At 36.4% G+C, this 16,379-nt stretch overlaps 1 protein-coding gene across 1 annotated transcript in view; it reads right to left on the reverse strand.

The window, feature by feature from the left end:
• The window catches only part of LOC120464113 (leucine-rich repeat and fibronectin type-III domain-containing protein 2), a 121,569-nt gene that overhangs the window by 69,093 nt on the left and 36,097 nt on the right, over nucleotides 1-16,379 (reverse strand). Inside the window, exon 2 of the mRNA XM_039653456.2 lies at nucleotides 11,288-11,424. The gene's annotated coding sequence lies outside the window, so the exon portion shown is untranslated. The remainder of the gene's footprint in view (nucleotides 1-11,287; nucleotides 11,425-16,379) is intronic.

Consider the following 16,379-nt stretch of genomic DNA (forward strand, 5'->3'; position numbering starts at 1 on the left):
CAAGAAACTAAAGAACATCTTTAATTTGAAGTTGCAATGACTACTGTGGGCTGACAGAAAGACCACCAGTGTGCAAATGTCTTTTTCGACATTTAGACAATAGATAGACATGCAAATGTTCTTTTGTAGATGTCGGAGCCAGCAGTTTGACACTGGGGAACCTAATTGAAATGAAAGGAGCAGAGCTCTGAGGCAGTAGACTCAACTGCCTGCCATCCTGGTTTCTAATTATACCAGCTTCAGGCGAAGGCCTTGACATAAATATGAGAACATTCTGCCACGTAATGTTTAACGCAACCAGTCTTCTTCCTCCACCTTTGGCTCACTTTTTATTTTTTTCCAGCGAATGATTCATCAAGCCACTTTTTCTTCTTTTGTTTGTGTGACAAGGAGCTTTGATGTTTAATTTGTTTGCTCCTATCCTCTTTTTTTGAGCAGCGGTTCTGCTTGAATTCCGTGACTTAATTCTCTCGTTACCTCACTTTCTCATCTGCACTTATGCTTATGCACACAAGCATGCTTTCCGTTTTTATCCCGGCTGTAGTCCTCTCCACGAAGAGTGCTACCATCCAAGATAAGCATGTTTGAAGTGGCAAAACGAACAGCCTGGGGTTAGATAACCCTCGACCTATGCTGACAGACGGGAACAAACAAGATGCAACGCTTCCGCAAAGCGTTTTATAAGACACTCTCCAATGGGGAAGTGTTGATCGATAGCAATACGCATAAAAACACATCTCAGAGGTCATCTAACACGGCAAGGATTCATCGATTTCGGTAAGACAAGTTAGATCATTAGGGAGACAAGGTGCCTCGGTTTGTAGTAAGAAGGTCCCTGATTTCCCGCACACATACTGTCTGTAAGTGTGTGTTAGCCCCTGTAACGTTCTGGCCCTCCATCCAGGGTTTTTCCTTATGAGATGTACAGATAGGCTCCATTCAAATTGCATGGATGATGGAAGATAAATCATTAATACATCTGCGCCTGAACACAATCATCATCCACATTTAATGTGGATGTAATGGATTGGTTTTGCCGCTAAGTGATTCAATGCTATAAGCAACTGTCAGATGGCATTAGTTACATTTAAAGTATGTGTACATGAACAGTGAGATTATTGTCAATGGTTAGAGTAAAGAATGTGGATTGATTTTTTTTAACATAATATAGGATAATCCTGTTTGAATGCTGCTTCCATTACCTTCATACATTTGTTTTCACCAGTTTTGTTGCTATTCCCTTCACCTAAAACAACATATTAAATTCAAAAACAGGTTTTATTTGCCTCAAATGCTAAACGCAGTCCTCAGACGATCATGGTAAGTCTTCAGTTGAGCTAATGGCAGCGTTTTGTTCATTTCCAGCATATCTGACACTGTTATAATGTTGAAGTGTGCAGTCGGATGGTTAAAATAGGCAGCCTTCACGCGCTTACTTTATACAAAGACATGTTTGTCAGCTCTAGGGTACTCAGCCTCCCTCTTTTTGTCAGAAACGCTTCTAAAACGGTCTTTATTCCCGTGTTCCCAACCATCAATAAAGTACTTGACATCTAAGCATGCACTTTTTGAAGGCTTCATCTGTTCAGTCATGCGTTTAAACCTTTGCATGAGCATAACATGTCATTCATCTACAGCAGTAACACATGCAGTCTTTTTTTCAGAGTGGATGCAATCAAATCAAAGTGTGCATATGCATGTAAAGTGAAATGAAAAACCCAGTTCTCCACGATTATGGATTTCAATTATGGACTTAATTACATTATGGTAATCACAGCATAGGCGCTGGTTTATGTGTCCACCGGCTGGGTGCCTATACTCCTTATAACCTTGTGCCTTTTTTTTATTTTATTTTTTTATTAAAGTATAAGCTTTTGTCTCAGATTGTTGACCCATCTGGATCTGATGTGACATCCACCAATCAAAGAGGTTCCAGAATCTCAATCGATTTGTTAATTGGTTAAAGCAGAAAGCAGTGTCAATTTGTGCACACTGACAACAAAAATAAATGCTTTCCGTTGCTATTAGCAATTGTACTTCGTTCACCATTGAACTGCTCCAATTACCATGGCAACTCATCTCTAAGGACAGCACAAAAATAATCTCCACTGAACAGGACCACTACAAATAGTATGTCATTATGTGGTGTCCCAATGGACTTGTGTATATTATCTTCCAGGACGTATTAGAAACAGGCCAATACAGGGGCATGCCCTCACAGATTGATGTTGATGTGTACAATACCACAGTGCATAACTTTCTATAGTGAACTGGGTTAAAATAAATAAATAAATAAAAAAATCCCTCAAATCAAAATAACAAAAAGTTTCTTTCTTCTTTAAGATGGACAATGTCGGTTCTTAAATATGTCCGTCCATTCTCTAACCCCTTTTTCCCATGTAGAGATGCTAGAGCCTATTCCCCCAACTGAAGACGGGGAAACACACTGGACAGATGGATAATCCATCATTCACACACTTTTTTCACACCAACAGGCAATTTATTATTCAGTCATCTGGCCTGCATGTCTTTGGACTTTGGGGGAAACCAGAGCACCCGGAGAAAAATCTTGCCAACACAAGGAAAACATGTAAACTCAACACATGGTTCATGGTTCTTACTGTTAGTCTTAAAAATCACATCATATCAGCCAGATTTGAGGAATGGGAAAAACTAAAGAAAAGGATTAAGTTTTGGAAAAAGTAATAAAATTCGTTCATTTTATTCGTTGAATAAACCAAATGACTCATTTTGATGAACGAGTTTGGACTGGAGAGTCACAAACGTGCGTCACAGAACAGAGCAAGGCGAGTATTTGAGCTCATAAAACTTAAACTTTGTTATTTATTGATTAAATAAGCAATCGTTTCGCTCGATACTACCCTTATTCATCGTCTGGAATCGTTTAAAGCCCTTTGAACAGATTTTGAACCGTTTGGTTCCCATTGAAGTCCATTATATGGAGAAGAATCCTGGAATGTTTTCATCAAAAACCTTCATTTCTTTTCGACTGAAGAAAGAATGACATGGACATCTTGGATGACATGGGGGTGAGTAAATTATCAAAAACATTCAAGCTTCCTCATTAGTGACTGGTACACTGACTCTATACGCTGGCAAGCTTCTGATGGATGACTTAAATCTACCTTGATTTCATTAGCGATTGACGTTTATATGTTTCTAAGCTAATGCCACAATACTCTAATAAGCTTTAGTGTGTCTCGTATTCTTTGCTGGATGTCATCAATCCAGCGTGTACAGTTCTGTCCTGTGATTCTGATTCAGGCGAACACATTTGTGTCACGATAAAAAAGTCATGGTTTTCATATTCCACTTCAGATTCAATGCTGCCTTTGTGAAGACGGCATTAGGCTCAGTTATGAATACTGGATAATTTATATTGTGTTATTATTATTTCAACATTGCAGAATAACCTGTTGCTCCTTTTCTGAATTTAAAGAAACGTACTTGATCCTTTTAGTAATGTTCTTTGCAACTCGTGCAATTTTTATAAGATAAAATTCATGATATAATTTATCTACTGTGTTGTTTTAGCTTTATTTTTTAAGGAAAAATCCTTTATAATATTATATTTATGTATCTTTTATTTAAAGTTTGCATTCTTAAGAGAAAATGGGAAGTGCTACACATTTTTTGAGTGACCGTTTCGGGCTTAAAAACAAAATCAAAGAAACATCTAAGTACTTTTGACTGTAAGCAGTGCACATTGTTTCATTTCATGCATTCATAGATAAAGGAGTTGTTTATTTTGCCTTGTTAATTTGATGTTTCTAAAATCAAACTTGGCACAGCTGGAAGGACAAAATCGACAAGATCTAGAAAATGTTTCCCCTTGTTATCACACCATATTTTTAAATGGCACACTATTCTGTTATCCGAATGAGAGCTTAATGTATTATTAGTATTATTAAATATGTTTTTAATGTGGTCAAGTTAAGAAATGAAGCAGATCTTTATAGGGCCAGATGGTCAATAGAATCTTGAAAAACTGGACAGAATGAAATTTATCATCCTTTATCTGCACATGCTGATCAGTTATGCAACAAGACAGTGGTAGTGGTGACATAAATTTGTGGACATGTTATGGATTATTAATATCTTCTATGAATTTCAGAAGACTTGGCTTTATCTTTAATCAGCATTGCATATAATTCAGTCTTCCACACTCTTTTGTAATTTTGTATTTTGAGAAAAAAATAAATAAATGCATGCCAAAATTTAAGCCAAATATTTGAAAAAAAAAATCTACACCCATAAAAATGTGCATTTGCAATTAGTCTCAGGGAGTTGCATCTGTGGCAACACAGTTGCAATAAGGTGTAATACCATGTCAAACTAAAAGTATTCAACCTTACTAAAACATGCTGATACAAACACGATGTGCAAAACTTACGTATGAGGCAAAGGAAACTGGCAAACCAATGACACTCGAGGGAGATTGCTACTTGTGTGAAAAGCTCAAGGACTCTGTATGTGGGGGAAAGCACACACAGCATCACTCTTAGCGCTCTAACGAAGCAGTTTTTCACACTCGTTTCTTGGAGTTTGCAGTGGAGCTGTTGTCATTTGTGTGACAGGCGAGTGCACTTAATCCCGTCTCAAGAGAGCGAGCAGTGCCAGATGGTCGAGAGACAGTGGTCAGGTGGTGGACAGACTTCCACTCTCGGAGTACACTGACATACTGGCTGACTGTCAGCAGACGGCATGTGGTACGTAGGCAGTTTGCTGGCAGGTCACCAGCTAATGGTTTACCTGAAGTGCTAAACATTTATACAGTCTCCTGAGGGGCTTTGGCTAAGCTGACGGCTGACAATCAGCCATCATTTCAGTGTACTTCACAGCAGTCATATGCTAACATGTATGTCGGATGCAATTGAAATAGCTCTTGGCAAGGCATTATATCATTCATTTTACAAATTTGAAGAAAACCCTATTATTGGGTTTAGAGTATAAGGGCAAATACTGAGCAGTCATTCGATTTAGTTGCATATAAACGTGAACAAAACACAGGTGATTATCAAACATAGCACATTTAGAAAATAGCATACCACAAATGACATATTTCCAAAAAAAAAAGTGAAAATTCCCCCCAAAACAATAAAGTGTTATGATCTGGTTATGCTTTGACATTTTAACCCTTGTGCATCCTTGTGGACATTTTTGTTTTGTTTTTTTGATCACTTTGCCTGTGTTAATGCTAACTGCAAAAAACTTGGCACAGGTGTGTATTTTTATTGGAATTTTACTATTTGACCGTCATTTTCTTAAAAAAATATGTTTTGCATTAGGTACAAAAAATACTCCCTCTCAGCCTCTTTTGGACAAAAATGTCCCCATTGAAACCCATTAAAACTGCCATTTTTAATCCCCGGTTCAGTTAACTATAAAATTATGCAATCTTTGTTAAGAGGCTTTCATTCTGATGGCAAGGCTTCAAAATTTTATTTTTTACTATTTTTTTTATCAGATGGTGTCGTTTTTTTTTAAGTTTGGCCTATAAAACAAATGTCGCTTTATTCCTGTTTTCTGGTTCGGCATACTATAAAGCCAACTGGATAAATTATGCAAAGATATTTGTGTGGGTGTGTTGGTATGGATGTCAGAGTGTGGTTAGTATGTGTGTTATAACAAAATATGTGTGTGTGTGCGCATGTGTGTGTTTGTCAGACTGAGAGAGAAAAACTGCAAATTCAGATCCAATCACTGTGAGCTCCAGTGGGGTTTTGCTGGGACCCAATGAGGAAAATATGTTACTACACCCAAACAAACTGTTACCAAAAGCTCATTTTTTGAGATATCATCCTCAAATTTTGAACACAACCTATTTAGATTTATAGCTTTGATTTTATTGTAGTTTTGAGTTCAACCTGATTTAAAAAATATATATTTTATATAAAATATTATTTTATAAATAATTTTCATAAACTTATACCTATATAACTTTTTTTTGGATTTACTTATTATTATTTTTTTACTTCAGCAATAATCTGCAAAGGGTCTTCTTTAAAATGATACCAAACTTAAGTCTGTGCTCCAAAGCGTCACATTTTTATGACAGTTTTTTGACATGGACATTTTTGTCCTCTTTTTACCTATGTGTAACTTTTTCTAATTGATGCACAAGGGTTAAAATATGCATTTAAAAATTTAAAGAGGACCAATTATGCCACTTTTTACAAGTCTCAGGTGTTTCCAGAATGTTTCTGTGAGGTTTCATCTTACAATACCCCACAGATATTATACCATGTTGTAAAGGGGCATTTTTGAGTGAAAGGAAAAACATGCTGTGTGCATGTGTCTTTAAATCCAATCCGGTCCAATTTCCAGAAGTGGGCACCTCTTTCCAGCCCGTGCCTCTTTCAAAAAACGAAAACACCTGTTTGGTTTTGATTATCATCTCGAATATAAGGGTCCCGCTCGCTCGCTGCATGTGTTTTAAAGCGTTATCAGTCTAAACATCTGAAGCACCGAACTCAGAAATCTGGCCGTCAGATGGCGTGTAATAGGTCCCCTTTAATAATTTAATAGTATGATATTTTGTAGTTAAATGTGTCTTAAAATGCGTTATAATTTGATGTGCGGTTTCATGACTTTTAACACTGTTTTTTACACTTCCAACCCAGTGAAAATCCAACCCAGGCTCACTGGAAATACATGATTTTAGTTATGCTTCTGCCAAACTTCATTGTTTTTTTTTTCTTTTTAATTATCTCCAAAATAGTTAAACATGACTGTATCAACATTTTCCTGCACTCTAAACAATGCTGGGTTGTTTTAACCCAAATTTGGGTAAAATATGGACAAACCCAAATGTTGGGTTAAAAAAGTAAGTTAACATCAACTGTAATTTTTTTATTACATTTGTAACCCAACATTTGGGTTTGTCCATATTTGACCCAAATTTGGGTTGAAAACAACCCAGCATGTTTTAGAGTGTGTATAATAAATATTAAACCTGACCGTATATGGATGCACCATTTCTTATAATGTCCAGTGTGTCACTTTGTTTACAAATTAATGTTATATAGAAGGAGTGGCCTTTTTATTTTGGAAGCTAGCCAACTCATTTCATGCACACTAGGAGGCAAACCTGTAAACATTAAAGCTTCAGAAATGTTGTGTTTGGTAATGCTTGATAAAGGTCATGAAATGGCTTTTCCAGCCCACACAATTAACCCGCTGTCTCTCTGAGCCAGCAATCTGTTGGGAGGCAATTAAAGCCCACCGCTTCCTGTTGTGAGTCGTCTATATACTACAAGAACCAGCTGCAATCACCACTGCAATACGAAAATGTTTTAGAAACCCTTTGTCTTTTCTGGCTTTAGTTTAAACATTGAACAATATCAGAAATGTATAGTTTCTGATAAATACATTCCTCTAGCGATTTCGTCTCTCAAAAGGATAGGGGACATTCAAGAACTCTCGGTTTATCACTCGTGCCTGGAATTCTCGCCCGCCATGGTTAAGGCCTTCCTTCATCCTAATCCAGGCCAAGTTTCCTAAGGTCCCTACTAATATTGTTACACCTTCTGACATCAGACCAAGAGAAACTAAATCTGCTCTGGGCCCTAGATGCTTATGTCCACAGAGCTTCCCTGTGGATGAAATCTGTTCATTTGTTTTGGGTCACCCAGGAAGGGGCGTCCTGCATCAAAGCAGAGGTTGAGCAAGTGGGAGTTTGAGTCGGCTTTGGCTGTACGAGCTCACTCGACTATGAGTATGGCTGCTTCTAAAACTTTATTGTAAGGAGTTTCCCAACATGATGATTGTGATGCGGCCGACTGGTCCTCAAAACACACATTCGTGAGGGTCTACGATCAGCTCTACTCTAGGGGTGCAGGTGCTTTTGTGCACTCTGACTTTCAGTGGTGGAGGAAGTACTGAATCTCAGTACTTAAGTAAAAGTACAAATACCCAGATAAATATTTACTTTAGTAAAAGTAGAAGTAACACAATGACAACCATACTTAAGTAAAAAGTAAAAAGTACTTTATTTTAAATGTACTTTAAGTATTAAAAGTAAAAGTACTTGCATAACAATTGTCTATTTTCTAATGATTAATAAAACATTTAATTCTAACTCATTTAACCTAATAGCCTACTCCTATAATGATGTTCAATAATGATGGAAAAAAATGTCACCATTTCTGAAACAAGCTTGCAATTAGGAAATATCATGCTTATCCTTACTATATGTTAATAACTATTGGCAGTAAACGCGATTCATTTATGGTGTAATTCTGAACCTCTTGGCTTGCCATAATCCTAACCAAACCAAACATATATTACACACGGTGTGTTTCCTATGCACGTAAAAACAAATTTTCGCGTGTGAGTTGCATGATAAACACACTGCGTGCGAGACGCATTTAGTTGATGTATCTATGGCAACCAAACGTCACTGGTGAGACAACGTGCAACGAACGGACGGTCAGATTACGTTTTGGCAGTGGAAAAACTGATCAGAAAATGTAACGAAAATGTAACAGAAGTTGTAGAAATGTAGTGGAGTAGAAAGTAGAATAATTGCTGCAAAATGTAACGAAGTAAAAGTAAAAAGTATGCACTATTTATTCTACTTAAGTAAAGTAAAGATACGTGAAAAATGTACTTAAGTAAAGTAACGAAGTATTTGTACTTCGTTACATTCCACCACTGCTGACTTTACACGTACGGACATTTGCTCTTATGGCGACATGGGTATTAGCGTTCCCACAGAGTTTCGACGCAGCACAAGTTCCCTTGAAAGGGAACATCTCGGTTACGTATGTAACCCTAGTACCCTGAAGGCCCGTTCACAACGGGACGAATTTTGCATGCGTTATGTTTAACGCCGATGTTTAACGCCTCGTGACCAATGTGAGTGTAAAACGTAAAAGTGTAAAACGCCACTCGTAAAAGTGTTATTTAAAAAAAAAAAACGCCTCGGGTTCGTTTTTTAAGTTTGACGCGCCACGTCAAAAACTATCCGACCAATGAGATTGGCGCTTTTGCTCACGTCTTGGGAGCTTCTGAAGTTGCAGTAAAACACAACTTGGGGGCGCTCAATCACAAAACGGTCTTGCCGAGCACACATATGCAACGGTGAAGAAGATATATGTCAAGTAGCGTCGCCGTCTACACAGCCAGGAAGAAATAAGACGAGGAAAATGCAAGGCAAGATGAATGTAGAGCTGCTGTTCTCGTTGGTGCTAGAACATAAAGAACTATATGACAAATGTGACAAACATCTTGATAAGAGAAAACAGATATGGAGTGGTATTGCAGAGCAAATTGGCACCATCTAATGTCAGGGAACGAATTTGCATGTTCACTTGGCTCATCGTAAGCGAAAATCCCTTGGGTGTGAACACAAAAAAACGTGTTAAAGAACACTGACGAATAACGCACGCTAATATACTTCCCGGACACAGGTTGCCGTTTAGTGAACTGTAGTCAGTGATTATTACTTGTGCTCGCACTTGTGAACTTGTAACGTGAAAAAGAAAAAGCTTAAGTGTGATTCAATGCCCCAATACTCACAGCACAATTATTTTTCGTTCTTCGCTTAGAAGTCATACCTTTATAGTAATATACAGTACTTTTAACCAGTGTTGTAGTACTCGAGACTCGGACTCGTCTCGGACTCGGTCTCGAGACCATATTTTAATGGTCTTGGTCTTGACTCGTGTCCATTTGGACTCGGAATTGACTCGTACTCGAACATTTTTTTTTTTAGGACTCGGACTTATTCCCAAGTCCACTCGAGTTCAATTAAAAATATTTTTCATGATTTTTAATGTATGTTAATAAAATATTTCTTTAAATTGATTGACACGCCCAGTGATTGGTGCATTTTTAGTGCGCAACTGCGCATGACAAATTGTAATAAAATTACTTTTAACACCACCTACTATGTGGCCTTTTTACCCTAAACTGATCATATTTTTTAAACTCTAAGTAAATTCAGTAAAAAAAAAAAGGATTTCTCTAAGTAAATAAAAGTAAATTAGGTAATCAACCCTCACTGGTCTCGGTCTCGACTCGGACTCGACCGTCTCTGGTCTCGGACTCGACTCGGACTCAACTCTCTATGGACTCGGTCTTGACTCGGACTCGACTCTCTCTGGTCTCGGTCTCGACTCGGACTCGAGTGAGGTGGTCTCGACTACAACACTGCTTTTAACTCTTTCCCCACCATTGATGAAACACACTTCCTGTGTTTTCACTGTTATGTGATAGGGGGCGCAATTACACATCTACTGAAAGAGTACTGAATCCCCCGGTCAAAACACATGTGAAAAAGAAACAGAAACAAGCGATAGCATATACATGTGCAAATAACACAATCATCAAATAAATCAAAACTCAATGAAATGTCAGGACTGGGAAGCTTTGGAACAAAAATAAAGAGTAGTAAATAAATAAATAAATAAATAAAAGAGTTTTGTGATAAATGTGCCTTGCTGTGAAAATACACACTCTCTATATCAGGATTGACCATTAAGTCTAGCTTTAATTGTCTAGAATTTACTAAATCATGATTTTGCCCTTCAAAAAGCGATGTGTTGGTACCATGGTAGGTGTTAGAGGGCAGTTTGATATATTCCAAGGCACTGAACGATTAGCATATTCATATGCCATGGCATTAAACGATTACCATATTTATTTATTACAATTTTAAGTCAAGGTCATATATGCAAGACATTGACATTTAAAACAGCAATAATATTTTCTGGATTTTAATGCTGAACCTCTGATTTCATCCCCTTTGCTAAATTACAGCACCTCATCATGTTGTATTACATTTATTGTTTTCTTTCCTCGCAATAACAAAATAAACACGACAAAAGTGACAGCAGTTAAGGAAGAATCCAATCATAGAGATGTTTGCACAAGCTGTGCGATTCGCAGGCACCATTTTAAACACACGTTCATCTTTCCAGAAGTGAAATATCCCTTTAAAATGTGTTTTACTTGTGCAGCCTACGCAGTATTCAAAAGAATTTATCAATAGTCAAATGATCCTTCTCCAACAGTTTTGTTCTGAATAGTATAAAGGTAGATTTTAACCCTGTACCAGCTCTGCTCAAAGATCAAAATAATCCAAATCTTAATCTATATTCATTGAGGTTGCATTTCAAATGGCAGTGTTTACACTGACAGCTGTCACTCGCTGATATATCAAGCAGGGTTCCAAACATATCTTCCTGAGCTGACATTAGTTGAACATCAGGTAAAATGACAGACTGCGGCAGGAGAAATGCAGTCTAGTTTGTTTACTGACCTTCCCGTCTCCCGACTGGCAACAAACAATCAGAGATGTCTGTCTCTCTCCTGTGCTCTCGGAGAACTGGGGCAAGGTGACTTCTCTTCCAGCACTCCGATAAAGTAGTATTCCACTTCATTGGGTCACTCGTTCACCTGCAAGACAGGGAAAATACATTTATCTGAACATGTGTTTCAAAAGATCTAGATCTTAAAAACTAGACATTTACATTATCAGAACTACACTCTAAAAAATGCTGGGTTGTTTTAACCCAACTTTGGGTCAAATATGGACTAACCCAGCCGTTGGGTTAAATTTTTACATTACATTTTTAACCCAATATTTCAGGTTTGTCCATATTTGACCCAAAATTGGGTTAAAACAACCCAGCATTTTTTAGAGTGTACATTTTTGCTGGGTTTGCCCATGAAAAACCACTATGCCACTTGCCCAAGTCGACAGCTTCTACACTCTAAAAAATGCTGGGTTGTTTTAACCCAACTTTGGGTCAAATATGGACTAACCCAGCCGTTGGGTTAAATTTTTACATTACATTTTTAACCCAACATTTCGGGTTTGTCCATATTTGACCCAAAATTGGGTTAAAACAACCCAGCATTTTTTAGAGTGTATGCTTATCTGGTCATTTGCACCACTACCAAAAATCACTAAAACACACTGTTAGTAACAAGATTATCTTCATTTCATTGGTGTGTAGAATATGCATCTGCTTCATTGTGCACCTATGGAATTTAGATGAACAAATAAACACCATGAAGTATCATAGCATGCCCATGGTTTTGAATATTAGCATGATTATCATTATTATTATTTTTTTTTTACATTTATTGTTTGAAGAAGAAAACTGAATTGAGCTGGTTAATAACACTAAGTAAACACTTGCGACTTCTCAAATCTGTCACTGCAATTTTAAATTTTGCGCCAATGTGAAAGCTCCACACTGTAAAAAAATAAAAAATAAAAAAAATCATGATTTGTAATCACAACATTTTTTTTTTCTTTTGTCAAATCAACTTAGATAATTTATGTAACTCAGATAACATAATATTTTGAGTTTCTGGTGATTAAATTAATCTCCTTCATTGTATTAACTCACTTTTTCCAGTTCAATCAACTTAAAATTTTAAGGCAACCAGGTTACTTGCTTTTTTAAGTTAAACCAACAATATTTTTTTTACAGTGTAGTAATCACAACATTTTTTCTGTTGTCAAATCAACTTAAATAATTTATTTAGTTCAGATAACATATAATTTTGAGTTTCTGATGGTTAAATTAATCTCCTTCATTGTATTAACTCACTTTTTCCAGTTCATGAACTTAACATTTTAAGGCAACGAGGTTACTTAGTTAAACCAACAATATTTTTTATAGTGAATGTAAAAACCTGTAAAATGAAGATTTGTATTCACAGGTTTTCACATTGGAGCTGCGACATTTTAGCATAAACGTACGAATATTTATTGTACGAGTTCTCCAATTCACATACGTCCTCGTGAGTTTTGCAACTCTTTTACCTTCATAGGTTATTGGACTGAATTGATTCAACATTGAACTGACTGGAGCTGAATCATGACATGTTTTCTGCTAAGGCTGCTCGTAGCTGAAATTGAACCTGTTTCATAATCAATGAACTTTGCAACATTGTTCCAATTCAGTTCAATAACCGTCATTGAAGTAAATCGAGCACTTTCATTTTCTATAGAGCAGCTTTACAGCCGGAAATTTATTTGTTTTCATAATTGATACATTTTACAATAACATTTTAATTGTCCTGTTTATTATTGTGTAGCTGCTTTTTAAACATGTATAACATGCTGCATAAATGTGCCTTGACTTTTGAAGTGCCATGGTTTCCTTGGAGTCTAATGTAAATGCAAATGAACATAAAAATGGTAATCTTCAATGCCAATGCATATGAATATGCTAATCATTCAGTGCCTTGAAACATACCATTTTTTCCCTGTACCATGGTACCACAACAGCACTTTTTAAGAGCAAGACCACAATTTAGTAAATTCAAGACAGATATGGGTAGATTTAATAGTTTCAATGAACGTTTCATTCGTTCATTTAAAGAAAAGTCTTCAAAAAAAAGGCAGTTTTCTTTTCCATGCACTCTTATCCAGCTTCAGATTCACAATTTTGTGATAATGCTGCTGTTATCAATGTCACTTAGAGCTATCTGAAGCTGTAGTCTGCCATGTGTTTCATTGATGTGGAGGTTCTTGCTCACCGTATCTCATGACAAAATGTCATAAGCAACACATTCTATTTTGGTATTAGCCATGACATGTTGATGTTCTGATCAAATGCCGCTGCGCTGATAGGCCAAGAACATAACACAATATATTCCCCTTTAAACACTGCTCATCGTTGCTTGTATATTATAAAACATTAAACATTGAAAACATTTCATATGGATGTGACAATTATACTGTATACTAAATACTGTACATTGATATTATCATATGAAACATTACAAGGCGACACTGTAGTGCCTCATCCAAATATGATGCAGTATCAAGGACACACCTGCAGGCAAACATGATTTATGTTTTATGACGGTGTGCAATCTATCATTTGGGGGAAAGTCAAACACAATTACAGTGCTCTGCTGTGAGGTGACGACGCACCTCAGTATACTAATCAAAACTACACTTTGATATTATCTGAAGAAAATGTGGCGTTTACAAGTGTAAAACTTGTGGTTGCCAGGGTGTTGCCATGACGTTTGTATTTTAGCATAATGCTTTGAGTTTGAGTAAAAACTTGAGTTTTGCACCTTTAAGGAGTTCTTATACAATGTCTGTAATTATACATTTAATACAGTAATATCAACTAACTGTTTTAGGGTCAGGATTTAGGTTTGGTTTAAGTTTAGTTGCATGTAATTATGCATAATTTATAGTTATAGAGTTCAGCAGTCGGGCTCTAGAAGTAAAAACTCAATTCATTTTGTCCAGAGAAATAGATTTTTAATGATAACTTGTAAAACTTTAAAGCCCTACTGTGTGCTACGAGGTTGTGAATCCATAAAATTGCTTCTTTTGAAGCCGTCAGCCTGCATTATATAACTCATTTTTAAAATAATAGTTTTTAGGAGCTGAATTCATGGTGAAAAACGACATTAGCCATGATGCTGTACAGAAAACAGTAAATCCGAGAGTCACCACAAGCAACACTTACAAGATGAGCTCTTTAGCCCCGCCCACTCCCATAGGCACAGCGAATAAAGCATTTAAGTCGGTCACCTTACATGCTCAAAATATTTACATATGTATATTTATTAAGTAAAAAAATATTGATGGTTTAACTTAAAAAGTAAGTAACCTGGTTGCCTTAAAATTTTAAGTTGATTGAACTGGAAAAAGTGAGTTAATACAATGAAGTAGATTAATTTACCATCAGAAACTCAAAATAATAAGTTATCTGAACTAAATAAATTATTTAAGTTGATTTGACAAAATAAATAAAAAATTGTGATTACTACAATGTAAAAAAATATTGTTGGTTTAACTTAAAAAAGTAAGTAACCTGGGTTGCCTTAAACATTTTAAGTTGATTGAACTGGAAAAAGTGAGTTAATACAATGAAGGAGATTAATTTAACCATCAGAAACTCAAAATAATAAGTTATCTCAACTAAATAAATTATTATAAAGTTGATTTGACAAAAGAAAATATGTTGTGATAACAAATCTTGAAAATATTTTTTTACTATGTGTCGGTCAAAAATTATCTTCTGTGGTGGCGAACGAATGATGCCATCCACACAGATAGTAAAGTGTGTACTTTTAAAAGCCTGCGTAGCTTTTTTTATTACTTCAAATTAATTCTACTTACATTACAGACTCAATATGACATTTGTCACGGTGTGTGCAGGCAGAAGGACAGGCTGAGTCCAGGGTCAAATGAAGACAATATATATTTAATTCTGAATACAGGCAGGAAGACGGGGTACACAGAGTAACATCAAACATTGACCGACCAAGACAGAATGAAACTGAGGGAACTAAATACACGGAAGAATCAAACATAATGAGGTGAAGACAGGTGAAACAGATGAACAGGACGCTGAACGGGAGGCTGATGAGGGAGTGGGTTCAGGTGTGCAGACAAGAGGATCATGGGAAGTGTAGTGCTGGAGACGCAGACAGGATGGTGCAGACGAAGGACTGTGACAACATTATTATTAATGGCCAATTAAATACAGTGCATTTTAACAGAATTTGAAGTTGCTCTCTTTGTGCAGATCCAGTGGTTATTGTGATTTTTCATAATAAGAGTCTCTTCCATTCATTGTTTCTCCATCACATCTCTCTGAAGTCAAGTTCGTGTGATAAATGAAGAAATAAACACGTTATCACAGCATTGAAAGGCCAAGAAGTTATCAATATAAGACAGAACATTTCATCAGTCATTTCAAAGTATTTGTTCCCAAAAGATGAAAGCTGTATACTATGATAAAAAACAATGAACCAATCTCGCGTATGTTCTTTGAAAATATGTTGTCATTGCCTTTCAAGGATGAGAGGGTCAAAAGAGCCTTATTGCACATCTAATTTACCCGGCAAACCATTGAAATATGAGTGAATAGAACCACATCTGCTAATTAGGTGACATGCACAGATGCCAAACATAGAGAATTAATTATAGTAATTAGTAATGTTGCTGGCAAAGCCTTGCTCAGAGATGTGATACTACACAGAATCCACACCCGGGAATCATTTTAGATAACTGAGGCGCAAACCAAATGGCATAAATATTTACGATTTCTGAGGCATATCTTTACACACTTGTAAAATAAAAATTTCATACAGCCAAGTTATGTTGGGGGTCTGAAATATTCATGAGTGATGATGGAGTAGTTTTGGGCCATAGATCTAATTTTACCATATGAAGCTTCACACACACAGTGATGGCCTTCATGATACTGTACATTTTACACCATAGTGACCTACTGACTCAAAATGCAATATCTAGGCACGCGTTTGAGCTTGACACATTGGATTTTGAAGAAAAGCACTCTGATCCCATAATATTAGAAAATTAAAATTAGAAATTATTTTGTCATCCTGCTTTTCCTTTT

The sequence above is a fragment of the Pimephales promelas genome, chromosome 15 (assembly GCF_988280905.1).
Source record: "Pimephales promelas chromosome 15, fPimPro1.hap1.1, whole genome shotgun sequence".
NCBI classification, from domain to species: Eukaryota; Metazoa; Chordata; class Actinopteri; order Cypriniformes; family Leuciscidae; genus Pimephales; species Pimephales promelas.